Source organism: Hylobates moloch, unplaced genomic scaffold, assembly GCF_009828535.3.
Source record: "Hylobates moloch isolate HMO894 unplaced genomic scaffold, HMol_V3 SCAFFOLD_5, whole genome shotgun sequence".
NCBI lineage: Eukaryota > Metazoa > Chordata > Mammalia > Primates > Hylobatidae > Hylobates > Hylobates moloch.
In genome coordinates, this window is record NW_026652280.1 from 103,742,661 (window position 1) to 103,757,650 (window position 14,990).

Genomic DNA, 14,990 nt, shown 5'->3' on the forward strand with positions numbered 1-14,990 from the left:
TGGCTGGGCAGAGGCGCTCCTCACCTCCCAGACGATGGGTGGCCGGGCAGAGGTGCTCCTCACCTCCCAGACGATGGGTGGCTGGGCAGAGGCGCTCCTCACCTCCCAGACGATGGGTGGCCGGGCAGAGGTGCTCCTCACCTCCCAGACGATGGGTGGCTGGGCAGAGGCGCTCCTCACTTCCCAGATGGGGAGGCTGGGCAGAGGGGCGGCCGAGCAGAGACGCTCCCCACCTCCCAGACGGGGTGGTGGCCGGACAGGGGCTGCAATCCCAGCACCCTGGTAGGCCAAGGCAGGCGGCTGGGAGGCGGAGGCTGCCGCGAGCCAAGACCACGCCACTGCACTCCAGCCCGGGCAACACCGAGCAGCGAGTGAGCGAGACTCCATCTGCAGTCCCAGCACCTCGGGAGGCCGAGGCAGGTAGAGCACTCGGGAGGCCGAGGGGGTCAGGAGCTGGAGACCAGCGTGGCCAACATGGCGAAACCGCGCCTGCAGCCAAAGGAGAAAAAGCAGGCAGCGGTGGTGGCGTGCGCCGGCAGTCCCAGGCAGTCCGCGGTGCGGGGCAGCAGCGAGCCGAGTGGATTGCAGCCTGGGCCACAGAGGGAAAAGGAAGGAAGGAAGGAAGGAAGGAAGGAAGGAAGGAAGGGAGGGAGGGAGGGAGGGAGGGAGGGAGGGAGGGAAGGGAGGAAGGAAGGGCTACTCCACTTTTTAAGAGAATGGGATTTGAACCTTCAACTCCAATACAGTTAAGGATTCTTTCTTGACCTACTCAAGGTCTGTCCCAAGGGACTAGAACAGAACGATGAGAAAGAAAATATATCCAGTGTATCCATGGCTGCACTAGTATGTGAGTCCCCCTTGAGGATTCCCTGAGGATATTTGAAGTTTTATATCCTCTGTAATTCAATTCTATAACACCTCTCATAGCGTTCGTCATAACTTGGAAGACTGTCTGCCTTACTAAGCTAAAAGTTCCATAAAGGCAGGAACTGAGTCTGTTGCAAAGTGTCCTTTGATGCACAAAAGCTTTTAATTTTGATGTAGTCCTATTTATTTTCTTTTCTGGTCCTGACTTTGGTGTCATTTCCAGAAATCATTGTCAAATGCAACATCATGAAGCTTTTCCTCCGTTCTAAGAGTTCAGTTTTAGCTGTTAGTTTAAATCTTTGATTCATTTTGAATTAATTTTTGAATTGCTGTAACTTCATTCTTTTGCATGTGGATATCCAGTTTTCCCACTACTGTTTGTTGAAAAGACTCTACTTTCCCCATTGAATGGTCTTGGCACACTTGCCAAAACTCCTTTGAGGTGTGGTGGTTCACATCTGTAATTCCAGCAATTGGGAGGCCTAGGTAGGAGGATTGCTTGGGCTCAAGAGTTCAAGACCAGCCTGGGCAATATAATGAGACCCTATATCTACAAAAACATTAAAAATTAGCTGGGTGTGGTGGCATGTGCCTGTAGTCCCAGCTACTTGGGAGGCTGAGACAGGAGGATTGCTTGAGCCCAGGAGTTCAAGGCTGCAATAAGCTATGATTGCACCACTACACTCCAACCTGGGCAACAGAGTGAGACCCTGTCTCAAAAAAAAAAAAAAAAAGCCCAAAACTCATTTGATTATGTATGTGAATGTTTATTTCTGGGCTCTCTATTCTATTCCGTTGGTCTGTATGTCTGTCTGTTTTTTTTTTTTTTTTTGAGACGGAGTCTCGCTCTGTCGCCCAGGCTGGAGTGCAGTGGTGTGATCTCGGCTCACTGCAAGCTCTGCCTCCCGGGGTTCACGCCATTCTCCTGCCTCAGCCTCCCAAGTAGCTGGGACTACAGGCGCCCACCACCAGGCCTAGCTAATTTTTTGTATTTTTTAGTAGAGACGGGGTTTCGCCATGTTAGCCAGGATGGTTGCGATCTCCTGATCTCATGATCCTCCCGGCTTGGCTTCCCAAAGTGCTGGGATTATAGGCATGAGACACTGTGCCTGGCCAGTGTGTCTGTCTTTATGACAGTACCACATTGTTTTGATTACTGTAGCTTTGTCATGAGTTTTGAAATCAGGAAATGTGAGACCTATAACTTTGTTCCTCCTCAAGATTGTTTTGGTAAAAGTGTCTTTCTTAAACTTTTATTTTTGTAGCATTTATCCTTTGGCACAGGTTGGTAGTTATTTTCTTTTGGAACTTTAAATGTGTTATTTCATTGTCTCCTGGCTTCCACTGGTTTTTTGTTTGTTTGTTTTTCGGTTTTTTTTTTTTTTTTTGAGACAGAGTCTTACTCTGTTGCCCAGGCTGGAGTGCAGCAGCACAATCTCAGCTCACTGCAACCTCCACCTCCTGAGTTCAAGCAATTCTCCTGCCTCAGCCTCCCAAGTAGCTGGGTTTACAGGTATGCGCCACCATGCCCAGCTGATTTTTGTATTTTTAGTAGAGACGGGTTTTCATAATATTGGCCAGACTGGTCTCAAACTCCTGACCTCAGGCGATCTGCCTGCCTCAACCTTCCAAAGTACTAGGACTACAGGTGTGAGCCACTGCACCCGGCCAAATTCTATTGTTTTTGTTGAAAAGTTACCTGTTAGTCGTATTGTTGTTTCTTTGAAGGTAATGTGGCTTTTTTTCCTCTGACTTCTTTAAGATGTTTAATAGTTTTTTTTGTTTGTTTGTTTTTTGTGTTTTTTTTTTGTTTTTTTTTTTTGAGATGTAGTTTTGCTCTGTTGCCCAAGCTGGAGTGCAATGACATGATCTTGGCTCACTGCAACCTCTGCCTCCTGGGTTCAAGCGATTCTCCTGCCTCTGCCTCCCCAGGTAGCTGGGATTACAGGCACATGCCACCACGACCGACTAATTTTTGTATTTTTAGTAGAGATGGGGTTCATGTTGGCCAGGCTGGTCTTGAACTCCTGACCTCAGGTAATCCACCTACCTCAGCCTCCCGAAGTGCTGGGATTACAAGTGTAAGCCATCACGCCTAGCCAGTGTTTAATAGTATTACTAGTATATTCTTAGGAATTATTTTGTTTGTATCTGCCCTGCTTGGGTTTGCTGAGCTTCTTGACTCTGTGAATTGATACCTTTCATCGGTTTGGAACATTATCTGGCCTCAGGGGCTATAAAAGGAAGATAAGAAAGAAAACATGTCCAGCTTATCCATGGCTGCACTACTGTTTTTATCTCTTCCAATAATGCTTTTGCCCAATAATCTCTCTTCTCTCCTTTTGAGACTCCAAATGTATGTATGGTAGATATCTTAGCTTACCCCTAATCTTCCTCCTTTTTCTTTTTTATTCTTTTTTAAATCTCTGTCCTTCAGTTTGAGTATTTTCTACTGACCTGTCTTCAAGTTCACTAATCCTATGTTCTGCTGTACCCAATCTGCTATTAAACCTGTACAGTGAATTCTTAATTTCAGATTTTTTTCAGTTTTAATATGTTCATTTGACTTTTTTTATAGATTCCATTTCTCTGTTTAAATGATCCATATTTTCATCTATATATTCATCATTTTCTCTATTTTCCTTTACATGTTAATTGTAGTTATTTTACATTCTTGAATGCTAACTCTAATATCTGGATCATCTGTGGGTCTGCTTCTATTATCTTTTTTTTTTAATTTTGGTCACGTTTACTTTTGTCTTTGCAAGTTTTACAATTTTGTATTGTTTGCCAGAAATTATGAGTAAATATAGAGGAGCCATATCATATTATCTGCTACCAAAGAGAGTTTTCCCTTTTTTCTATTAGGCAGATAGAGTAAGGATCTGATCACTTCAATTCAATCTGGGATTAGACTGTGTCAGGACTGGGTTGCTGTTTCAGCCTGGTTCATCCCCCTTCTCACAACCTTTTGTTGTTGTTTTGAGACAGCCTTGCTCTGTTACCCAGACTAGAGTACAGTGGTGCAATCATGGCTCATTGAAGCCTCCACCTCCTGGGCTCAGGTGATCCTCCCACCTCAGCCTCCTGAGTAGCTGGGACCGCAGGTACGTGCCACCATGCCTGGCTAATTTTTCTTTTCTTTTTCTTTCTTTTTTTTTTTTTTTTTAAGAGATTGGGGTCTTACTATGTTTCCCAGGCTGGTTTTGAACTCCTAGACTCAAAGCCATCCATCCACCTCTGCCTCCCAAAGTGCTGGGATTACAGGTGTGAGCTACTGCACCCGGCCTTTCACAACCTTCTATTGAAAACTGGATAGGTATTCATCCTCTCTGCCCTGAAATACGGACTGATATTGAGCTAGCTCTCCAGGCTTCTACTTCATGCAGACTCAAAATCTGGCAAATATCTTGAGGAGTAGAAGACCAGTTGTGTAATTGAGGCTCTTCTCCCTGCCCTGCCTCAGCAGATCTTCATTTTTTAATCAATAATTCCAGACCATAGGAGATTCAGTCTGCCTTTTAGGAGCTTTTAGCCTGACTCTCCAGGCTCCTGCACATTCCCAGTGTTCAGCAAATATTCCATAGGTAAAACTGGCCATAGTTAGAGGCCCCTTAAGTTTCCAACTTGCTTTGCATGACCACCAGAAACTTTTGGTGGTCTTCCCAAGGAGAGGCATTCTGTCTAGGTTAAACTCAATCCTAAGCATATACTCAACTCACCTCAGAAAAGTTCTCCCCTCTCTGAAATTTTAGTTCATGTAGTCCTCATTCCTTCCTCAGCCCTTTGGTGACATTGCTTAAAATAAGGCCAGGCACAATAGCTCACGCCTATAATCCTAGCACTTTGGGAGACCAAGGCTGGCAGATCATTTGATCCCAGCAGTTCAAGTTCAAGGCCAACATAATGGGACTTTATCTCTACAAAAAAAAATTTTTTTAACTAGCCAGACCTAGTGATGTGCACCTGCAGTCCCAGCTACTCAGGAGACTGAGGTGGGAGGATGGCCTGCCCTCAGGATGCCGAGGCTGCAGTGAGCCATGATAGTGCCATTGCACTCCAGCCTGGGTGGCAGAGCGAGACTCTGTCTCAAAAATAAGGAATAAAAATAAGGCCAGGCATGGTGACTCACACCTGTAATCCCAGCACTTTGGGAGGCCGAGGCGGGCAGATCATGAGGTCAAGAGATCGAGACCATCCTGGCCAACATGGTGAAAACCCATCTCTATTAAAAATACAAAAATTAGCTGGGCTTGGTGGTGGGCACTTGTAATCCCAGCAACTCAGGAGGCTGAGGCAGGAGAATCGCTGGAACCAGGGAGGTGGAGGTTGCAGTGAGCAGAGATCACGCCACTGCACTCCAGCCTGGCAACAGAGTGAGACTCCGTCTCTAAATAAATAAATAAATAAATAAATAAATAAATATAATAAAGTTGAAAAGAATAAACACACATTCAGAACACATATGATTCCCCTGAACCACTAGGCCTGGCCCACCCCGTTCTGAGCACCTCTCATACTGGGAAAGCTCACAACCAGGAATGCCCAGAAGATCAACAGTTTACACATCCAGTTCTGTACCCTCTTCCTCTGATGTTCTACCTTCAAGGGTTCACTGAACTGTGTAACTCCCAAGTTCTGGAATAGGGAGAGGAAATTTTGTGCTCAACCTCCACACCCTTCTCAGACCAGTGAACCTGTCTGATTATGGATATTCAGATTTTCCCCTGATCTGTGCTAAATCAAACAAATAAAATCAGAGACTGGCAATGAGAAGGGCAGTTCTAACATGCTTCCTGCCAAGATTATGCTCCAGAGTCATTGTCCTTTAGGCGGGGTAGATTAGAGTCAAGGTTTACACCTCTAGGCAAAGGTCACTGAGGTTTGAGGCAATATTTAAGGCCTTATGCAGTGGCTCATGCCTATAATCTCAGCACTTTGGGAGGCCAAGGCGGGCGGATCCCGAGGTCAGGAGATCGAGACCATCCTGGCTAACACGGTGAAACCCTGTCTCTCCTAAAAATACAAAAAATTAGCCGGGCGTGGTGGCGGGCTCCTATAATCCCAGCTACTCAGGAGACTGAGGCAGGAGAATAGCGAGAACACGGGAGGTGGAGCTTGCAGTGAGCCGAGATCACACCACTGCACTCCAGCCTGGGCGACAGAGCAAGACTCCATCTCAAAATAAATAAATAAAAAGAAATGAAATCTGCCAATTATAATGGAATTAAAGCAGGAAGTAGGCTTTCCTGGGGAAAGGGGAGGAAGGGAGTAACTTGGTCTCTGGAGAGGGAAATGGTGGGTTGGGAGAGGTTATAATACGATTTTAGATTTTAGCATTACTATAAAATTTTTTTTTGACAGATGAGTTCTCACTATGTTGCCCAAGCTGGAGAGCAGTGGCTGTTCACAGGCAAGATCCTTATGCCACTACACATGGCTTTGAGACTTTGAGAGAGACTTTGTTCGTTTGGAAGAAAGTACAAGAAGAGAATAGGAATTTCTACCTGGTAATCCAGAGAATTATTTTGGCTCTTATTCAGGACTAGCAAGGTGGTACTCTGTGAGGCTGCAGGGACCACAGCATTACTGAGCTTGGGGCGTCGCCTAATGCAGAGACAGCTTAGATGACAACACCCAAGTCCCTTCAAATATCTGGAAAGCCTTCCCAAGAAGGACAGGTATGGCTGGGCGCGGTGGCTCACGCCTGTAATCCCAGCACTTTGGGAGGCTGAGGCGGACAGATCACGAGGTCAGGAGTTCAAGACTACCCTGGCCAACATAGTGAAACCCGGTATCTACTAAAAATAAAAATAAATAAAAAATAAAAAATTAGCCAGGCGTGGTGGCGGGCGCCTGCAGTCCCGCTACTTGGGAGCCTGAGGCAGGAGAATCACTTGAACCCAGAAGGCGGAGGTTGCAGTGAGCCGAGATTGCACCACTGCACTCCAGCCTGGGCTACACAGCAAGACTTTGTCTCAAAAATAATAATAATAATAATAAGGCTGGGCGTGGTGGCTCATGCCTGTAATTCCAGTACTTTGGGAGGCTGAGGTGGGCAGATCACCTGAGGTCAGGAGTTCGAGACCAGCCTGGCCAACATGGTGAAACCCCGTCTCTACTAAAAATACAAAAATTAGCCAGGCATGGTGGCAGGTGCTTGTAATCCCAGCTACTCGGTAGGCTGAGGCAGGAGAATCGCTTGAACGTGGGAGACGGAGGTTGCAGTGAGCCGAGATAGCACCATTGCACTCCAGCCTGGGCAACAAGAGCAAAACTCTCTCAAATAAATAAATACACAAAGTAAAAATTACCCAACTTCACTCTTTTCCCAAGTAACCTTCATTTATATCTTGTTGTATCTTTCTAGACTGTTTTTATCCACATGCAAACAGAATTGTTTCTTTATTTTTTGGAATGGAATCGTGTTATATACAGTTTGGCAGCCCGCTTTTTGCTCTCAAATGTCTTGGCCCTCCTTCCCTGTATAGTCTACTTAACTTGTTGTAATTGCTTCACAATATTCCACAGCACAGATATATTATGAACTATTTAACCATTTTTTTTTTCTTTTTGAGACAGGGTCTCACTCTGTCACCCAGGCTGGAGTGTAGTGGTGCAATCCATGGCTCACTGCAGCCTCAACCTCCCGGGCTGAAGTGATCCTCCTGCCTCAGCCTACTGAGTAGCTGGGACCACAGGCTCGCATCACCATGCCTGGTTAATTTTTATTTATTTTATTTTATTTTATTTAGTTAGTTAGTTAGTTTTGAGATGGAGTTTCGCCCTTGTTGTTCAGGCTGGAATGCAATGGCGCGATCTCGGCTCATTGCAACCTTCACCTCCCAGGTTCAAGCAATTCTCCTGCCTCAGCCTCCTGAGTAGCTGGGATTACAGGCACCCGCCACCACGCCCGGCTAATTTTGTATTTTTTAGTAGAGACCGGGTTTCTCCATGTTGGTCAGGCTGGTCTCAAACTCCTGATTCAGGTGATCCGCCCACCTTGGCCTCCCAAAGTGCTGGGATTACAGGTGTGAGCCACTGCGCCTGGCCTATTTTATTTTATTTTTGAGACAGGGTCTGGCTCTGTTGGCTATGCTGCAGTGCAGTGGTGGGTAGTGGCTCACTGCAATCTCTGCCTCCCAGAGGCTCAAGCCATCCTCCCACTTCAGCCTCCCCAGTTGCTGGGACTACAGGCGCCCACCACCCAGCTAATTTTTATATCTTTTGCAGACATGGAGTCTCATCATTTTTCCCAGGCTGATCTCAAATTCCTGAGCTCAGGCAATCTGCCTCCCTCGACCTCCCAAGTGCTTTTTTTTCTTATCATTTTTTGAGACAGAGTTTTGCTCTGTCACCCAGGCTGGTGTGCAGTGGTGTGATCACAGTTCACTGCAGCCTCAACCTCCTGGGCTCAAGCGATCCTCCTTGCCCCAGCCTCCCAAGTAGCTGGGAGTACAGGTGTGCCACCATGCCAGACTAATTATTATTTTTTTAGTAAAGACAAGGTCTTGTTATGTTTTCCATGCTGGTCTCCAACTCCTAGGCTAAAGCGATCCTCCTGCCTTGGATTCCCAAAATGTTGGGATTACAGGTGTGAGCCACTGGACCTGGCCTAACCATTCTCTTATTAATGAAAAGTCTTCTGTTTCCACTATTACAAATAATGCTTCAATGACAGTTATTTTTGTATATTTATGCACCTAAGTAGTTCTATAAAATAGAATCGTACAAGAGTTGAATTTTCAGTCAAAAAGTATAACATCTCATATTGTAAAAGTTACTAACAGCATTGCCCTTAAACAAGGGCACTTCAATGCATATGGCATTAATAATGCATGAGGGCCCTTCTCTCTCACCTTTCCAACATGCGATACTATCAACCTTTCTAACGTGTGCCCAACTAATAGGGCAGAAAAATTGTCTTGGTCTAAACTGGCTTGTTAATCTTGATTGTGCCTTCCCAATTCCATTTTTTGTGATATCACAATGTTAGCCTGAAAACAGCTATAGTGGGAGTATTTACACCACAGAAACTGGCAAATGCTACAAATTAAACACACACACATATAAACACACACAACACAGTAAGGAAGGAAATATAGGTAGAAATTCCTGTTCTCGGCTGGGTGCGGTGGACCATGCCTGTAATCCCACCATTTTGGGAGGCCAATGCGGGTGGATCACCTGAGCTCAGGTGTTTGAGACCAGCCTGGCCAACATGGTGAAACCCCGTCTCTACCAAAAATACAAAAAAATTAAATGGGTTTGGTGGCAGGCACTTGTAATCCCAGCTACTTGGGAGGTTGAGCTAGGAGAATTGCTTGAACCCCGAGGTGGAGATTGCAGTGAGCCTAGATCACACCCAGGCTGAGATCAGCCTGGGTGACAGAGCGAGACTCCATCTCGAGAGGAAAAAATAAATAAATAAATAAATAAATGACTGTTCTCATTTTTTAAATTAAACTTTGTATTTTGAGATAATTATAGGTTCCCATGAAGTTGTAAGAAATAACAGAAAGATTGCCCTTTACACAGTTTCTCTCAATTGATAACATCTTGCAAAACTATAGTACATTATCACAACCAGGATATTGACATTGACACAGTCAAGATATAGAACATTTCCATCACCACAAGGATCCCTTTTTTTTTTTTTTTTGAGACGGAGTCTCGCTCTGTCGCCCAGGCTGGAGTGCAGTGGCGCTATCTCGGCTCACTGCAAGCTCCGCCTCCCGGGTTCACGCCATTCTCCTGCCTCAGCCTCTCCGAGTAGCTGGGACTACAGGCGCCCGCCACCACGCCCGGCTAATTTTTTGTATTTTTAGTAGAGACGGGGTTTCACCGTGGTCTCGATCTCCTGACCTCGTGATCCGCCCGCCTCGGCCTCCCAAAGTGCTGGGATTACAAGCGTGAGCCACCGCGCCCGGCCAGATCCCTTTTACAGCCACATGCACTTCCTTCCCAACCACACACCCCCGATCCCTTTTACAGCCACATGCACTTCCTTCCCAACCACACACCCCCTTAACTCCTGGCAACCACTGTCTGTTCTCCATCTTTATAATGTTATCATTTCAAAAATGTCCTATAGAAATGGTCCCCAACCGGCCGGGCGCAGTGGCTCACGCCTGTAATCCCAGCACTTTGGGAGGCCGAGGTGGGCGGATCACAAGGTCAGGAGATAGAGACCACGGTGAAACCCCGTCTCTACTAAAAATACAAAAAATTAGCCGGGAGTAGTGGCGGGCGCCTGTAATCCCAGCTACTCGGGAGGCTGAGGCAGGAGAATGGCGTGAACCCGGGAGGCGGAGCTTGCAGTGAGCCAAGATTGTGCCACTGCGCTCCAGCCTGGGCGACAGAGCGAGACTCCGTCACAAAAAAAAAAAAAGGAAATGGTCCCCAACCTTTTTGGCACCAGGGATGTGTTTCATGGAAGACAATTTTTTCACGGATGCGGGGGATGGGGTGTGGTTTTGGGATGAAACTGTTCCACCTCAGATCATCAGGCATTAGATTCTCATAAGGAGTGTACAACAAAGATCCCTCACATGCACAGTTCACAACAGGGTTTGAGCTCCTATGAGAATCTCATGTGGCTGCTGATCTGACAGGAGGCAGAGCTCAGGCTGTAAAGCTCGCCTGCAGCTCACCTCCTGCTGTGCAGTCTGATTCCTCACAGGCCACAGCCAGTGGTAGTCTGCAGTCCCAGGTTTAGGGACCCCTGTTCTATAGGCTGGGCGTGGTGGCTCACATATGTAATCCCAGCACCTTGGGAGGCGGAAGTAGGAGGATCACTTGAGCCCAGGAGTTTGAGACCAGCTTGGGCAACATGGCGAAACCCCAACTCTACAAAAAAAAAAATTTTTTTTTTGAGATACAGTCTCACTCTGTCCCTCAGGCTGGAGTGCAGTGGAGTGATCTCCACTCACTGCAACCTCCAGATGCTGAGTTCAAGCGATTCTCCTGCCTCAGCCTCCTGAGTAGCTGGGATTAAAGGCATGCACCACTACGCCTGGATAATTTTTGTATTTTTAGTAGAAATGGGGTTTCGCCATGTTGGCCAGGCTGGTCTCGAACTCCTGACTTTATGTTATTTGCCGCCTCAGCCTCCCAAAGTGCTGGGATTACAGGTGTGAGCCACTGTGCCCAGCCGCTATCTCTACAAAAAAATTTTTAAAAACATTAGCTGGGTGTGGCAGCACTCACCTGTGGTCCCAGCTACTTGGAAGCGTGAGGCAGGAAGATCCCTTGAGCCCTGGAGGTTGAAGCTGCAGTGAGCCATGATCATGCCACTGCACTCCAGCCTGGACAACAGAGGAAGACTGTCTCAAAAAAAAAAAAAAGTTCTTTAGAAGAAATCATACAGTATGAAACCTCTTGATTAGCTTTCTTCACTCAGCATGATTCTCTGAAGATTCAGCCAGGTCACTGCATGTATCAATCATTTATTCGTTTTTATTGGTGAGTAATACACCATGGCCTGGACCTACTAGTTCATTTAATCATTCACAAATTGAAGGGTATCTGGGGTTTTTCTTTCCAGTTTTTGGCTATTACAAATAAAACTGGCATAAACATTTCTGTACAGGGGTTTTGTGTCCTAGCCTCATTTTCCCAACTGATCCTGAGGCTGTAGCTAGTATTTATGACTTGGTTCCCTTTTACTTCTCATTTCTTTGACTTAATAATAGGTAACATTTATAGAGTGTTTATTACATGCCAGAACTTGTTCTAAGTGCTTTACAAGTATTAACTCATTTAATTCTCAAAATTACCATTTGAGATATTAATTATTATCATCTCGATTTTATAGATGTGCAAACTAACGTAAGGAAAGGCACACAGCCAGCCGTGTTAGCACACAGATTCGAACCCCAGCCAGTCTGGTACCAGAGCTCAACCTCTTAACCACTATGTTAATACAGCCAGGACTGAAGATGGTTGGGGTTCTTTCCTCGTGGAGTGACCTAAACCTTTGCTCCTAGAGGACCTGAAGTCTTGGTTATCTCATGCTTTCATCTTCTGTTAACCTTAACTATTGGACATGGTGGTACAAGATATTCCTGGGGGCTGCTCAGGGTTCCACCCATCCTCCTCCCTGGCCCTGCTGTGTAGCAGCAACTCTTTTTCCTGTAAATCATCAAGATGTCAGGATTGATCACCACAGCTCACATCTTCTCCTTTTCTGCCTGTTCACTTGGTGGCATAAGGAGCCCAGAAGAGCAAGGTAGCTGTCTCAGGTTCCAGTTCAATACTTATTTTTGTGGAAGCAAATCTCTGTGGGGCATCAAACCTCCCACCTAGCAGAGCTTGGCATCATGGGACTGCACATGAAAATGTTGTGAATGGGTCATCAGGTGCAATAGCGAGAGGCCCCACTTCCACTTCTACCTCTCTGATCCTGGGCCCATCATGAATTCCGGCTGAGAGAGAAATGCTGCTGCAGAATGATTGCAGGTTCAGGGCATAAACTGCATTCTGTGGCCAGCAGTCAAACCTCAGAAGTTTTGCCATAACTGAGTCTTCCCTAAGGCCAGCTGCTTCTGAGGGACAAGGTACATGGTAAGATCCATGACTCCCATGGGTTCACAGCATGGACTCTGAGCCATAGTGTCTGGGTTCAAATATGGACCTCACTACTCACAATTGACTTCAGGCAATTTATGAAACTTCTCTGTGACTTAGTTTCCTTTTTTTTTTTTTTTTTTTGAGACGGAGCCTCGCTTTTTCACCCAGGCTGGAGTGCAGTGGCTCAATCTAGGCTCACTGCAAGCTCCGCCTCCCGGGTTCACGCCATTCTCCTGCCTCAGCCTCTCCGAGTAGCTGGGACTACAGGCGCCCGCCACCACGCCCGGCTAATTTTTTGTATTTTTTAGTAGAGACGGGGTTTCACCGTGGTCTCGATCTCCTGACCTCGTGATCCGCCCGCCTCGGCCTCCCAAAGTGCTGGGATTACAAGCGTGAGCCACCGCGCCCGGCCGAGTTTCCTTATCTGTAAAATGGAGCTAATAATATTGCCTAGCTCTATGTGTTTTCTGTGAAGATGGGTTAACACTTGCAGGACTCTTCACACGCTGGGTATCATTACCCGTCTTTCACTGTACAGTGAGACCCTTTGTCAGAAGTGGTAACTCAGTGTGGGGCACTGTGATAGTGTATGAGACACCCAGGATGTCTATAGATGGTGGTGGTGGCAGTATCGGGTCAGAGAAAGCAAATCCAAACCTAGAAATATGAAACTGTCTTCTAAAGAGAATGCATTTCTGTTCCCTCCATGTTGGCAGAGAGTAGTGGAAACAACCCTTCCCAAGGTGGTGGACTGTTGTGGTAGCTTCTGTGTCTTCAGCAGTGGCTCCAACTGGGTCTGACTCAGAAAGAGGAGGTCCATGCTGGCAAGACTATGTGCAGCCTCTGCTCTGGCCACCACAACCTCTTTGTTCATGGAATATCTAGTGAGAAAACAATGACATCCACAGAACAGGTTCGCCTCACCCTCCATCGTCACGAGCATCCTCCAGGGAGAGGGCCTGCTGGTTGAATGGCTACACTAGACACAAATATTCTTGCATTCTGGGCTCTTCCTGTGAGGTCCATTCACAGGCCTTCTTCCCAAACCCCCTTTCACCAGCCCTTTGATTTTGTTCTATCCAAGCCTGTCCACCCAGCAAAGCATGGGCCCTGCTCATGAGTCAGGGCAGACCCTCAGGCTGCGTCTCCTCCAAGGCAACGTGGCCAATGCAATGACAGTAACTTCGAAGGCCATCTTTCAAAACGGCGTTATTATTATTATTTTTTTAATAAAGAGGCATTTCTAATTATCTGCAATTTAATAAAAAGACCACTCATTTTCTTTCCTTTCTTTTTCCAGAGACAGGGTCTTGCTCTGTCACCCAGGCTGACATGCAGTGGTGCCATCAGCTCACTGTAACCTCAAACTCCTGAGCTCAAGGAATCCCGTGCATCAGCCTCCCAAATAGCTAGGTAGCTAGGACTACAGGTGTGCCCCACCATGCCTGGCTAATTTTTTTTTTTTTTTTTTTTTTTTAAGATGCGGTCTCTCTATGTTACCTAGGCTGGTCTCAAACTCCTGACCTCAACTGACCCCCTGCCTCGGCATCCCAAAGCACTGAGGTTACAGGAGTGAGCCACCACACCCAGCCTGAAAGTGAAAATCGTAATTAGAAAATTCTATGTTTAAAAACTTACATTTTCAGACGGGCACAGTGGCTCATGCCTATAATCCCAGCACATTGGGAGGCCAAGGCGGGTGGATCACCTGAGGTCGGGAGTCCAAGACCAGCCTCGCCAACATGGTGAAACCCCACCTTTACTAAAAATACAAAAAATTAGCCAGGTGTGATGGCACGAGCCTGTAATCCCAGCTACTTGGGAGGCTGACGCAGGAGAATCGCTTGAACCCGGGAGGCAGAGGTTGCAGTGAGCCAAGATCACGCCACTGCACCCCAGCCTGGGCAACAAGAGCGAAACTCAAAAAACAAAACAAAAAAACACAAAACATTAAATTTACCATCTTAACCATTTTTAAACATATAGCTCAGTAGTGTTAAGTATTTCACACTGCTGTTCAACAGCTCTCTAGAACTTTCTCAGAAGGGCTGTATTGCTGCAACAACACCACCACCACAGCGTATGTTAGGTTCTGGGTGCTTTTCGAAGAGCTTTATGTATATCATCATGCAATTTTCAAAACACCCTATGAGGGGAGTAGATATTTTATTTTCTCTCTTTTAGAGATGAGGAAACTGAGGTACGGAGAGGTTAAATTACTTGCCCAGATTCATAAAGCTAGTAACCGGTGGAAGTGGAATTCACACACACAGTCTGGTTCTAAAATTCTTGTTGTTAATCTCTTAATAATAGACCACTTCTGGCCGATGATGGTGTATAGTAGAGAGCCAGCCACCTGTAACCCAGCCTAGAATGTTTTTCTTCTCTGTAGCGTTCATGTATAACTACTAAAGCTCTTAGGGTGGACTGAGGGGAGAGAGTATTGGCAAGACAGGGCTAGCCAGGCGACTCCACAGCTTCTCTCTGCTGTTGGCAGTTTCACTCTCAGGGTTCCTTTCGGGCTCAACCCAGTTCTACTTAAGGATGAGGAG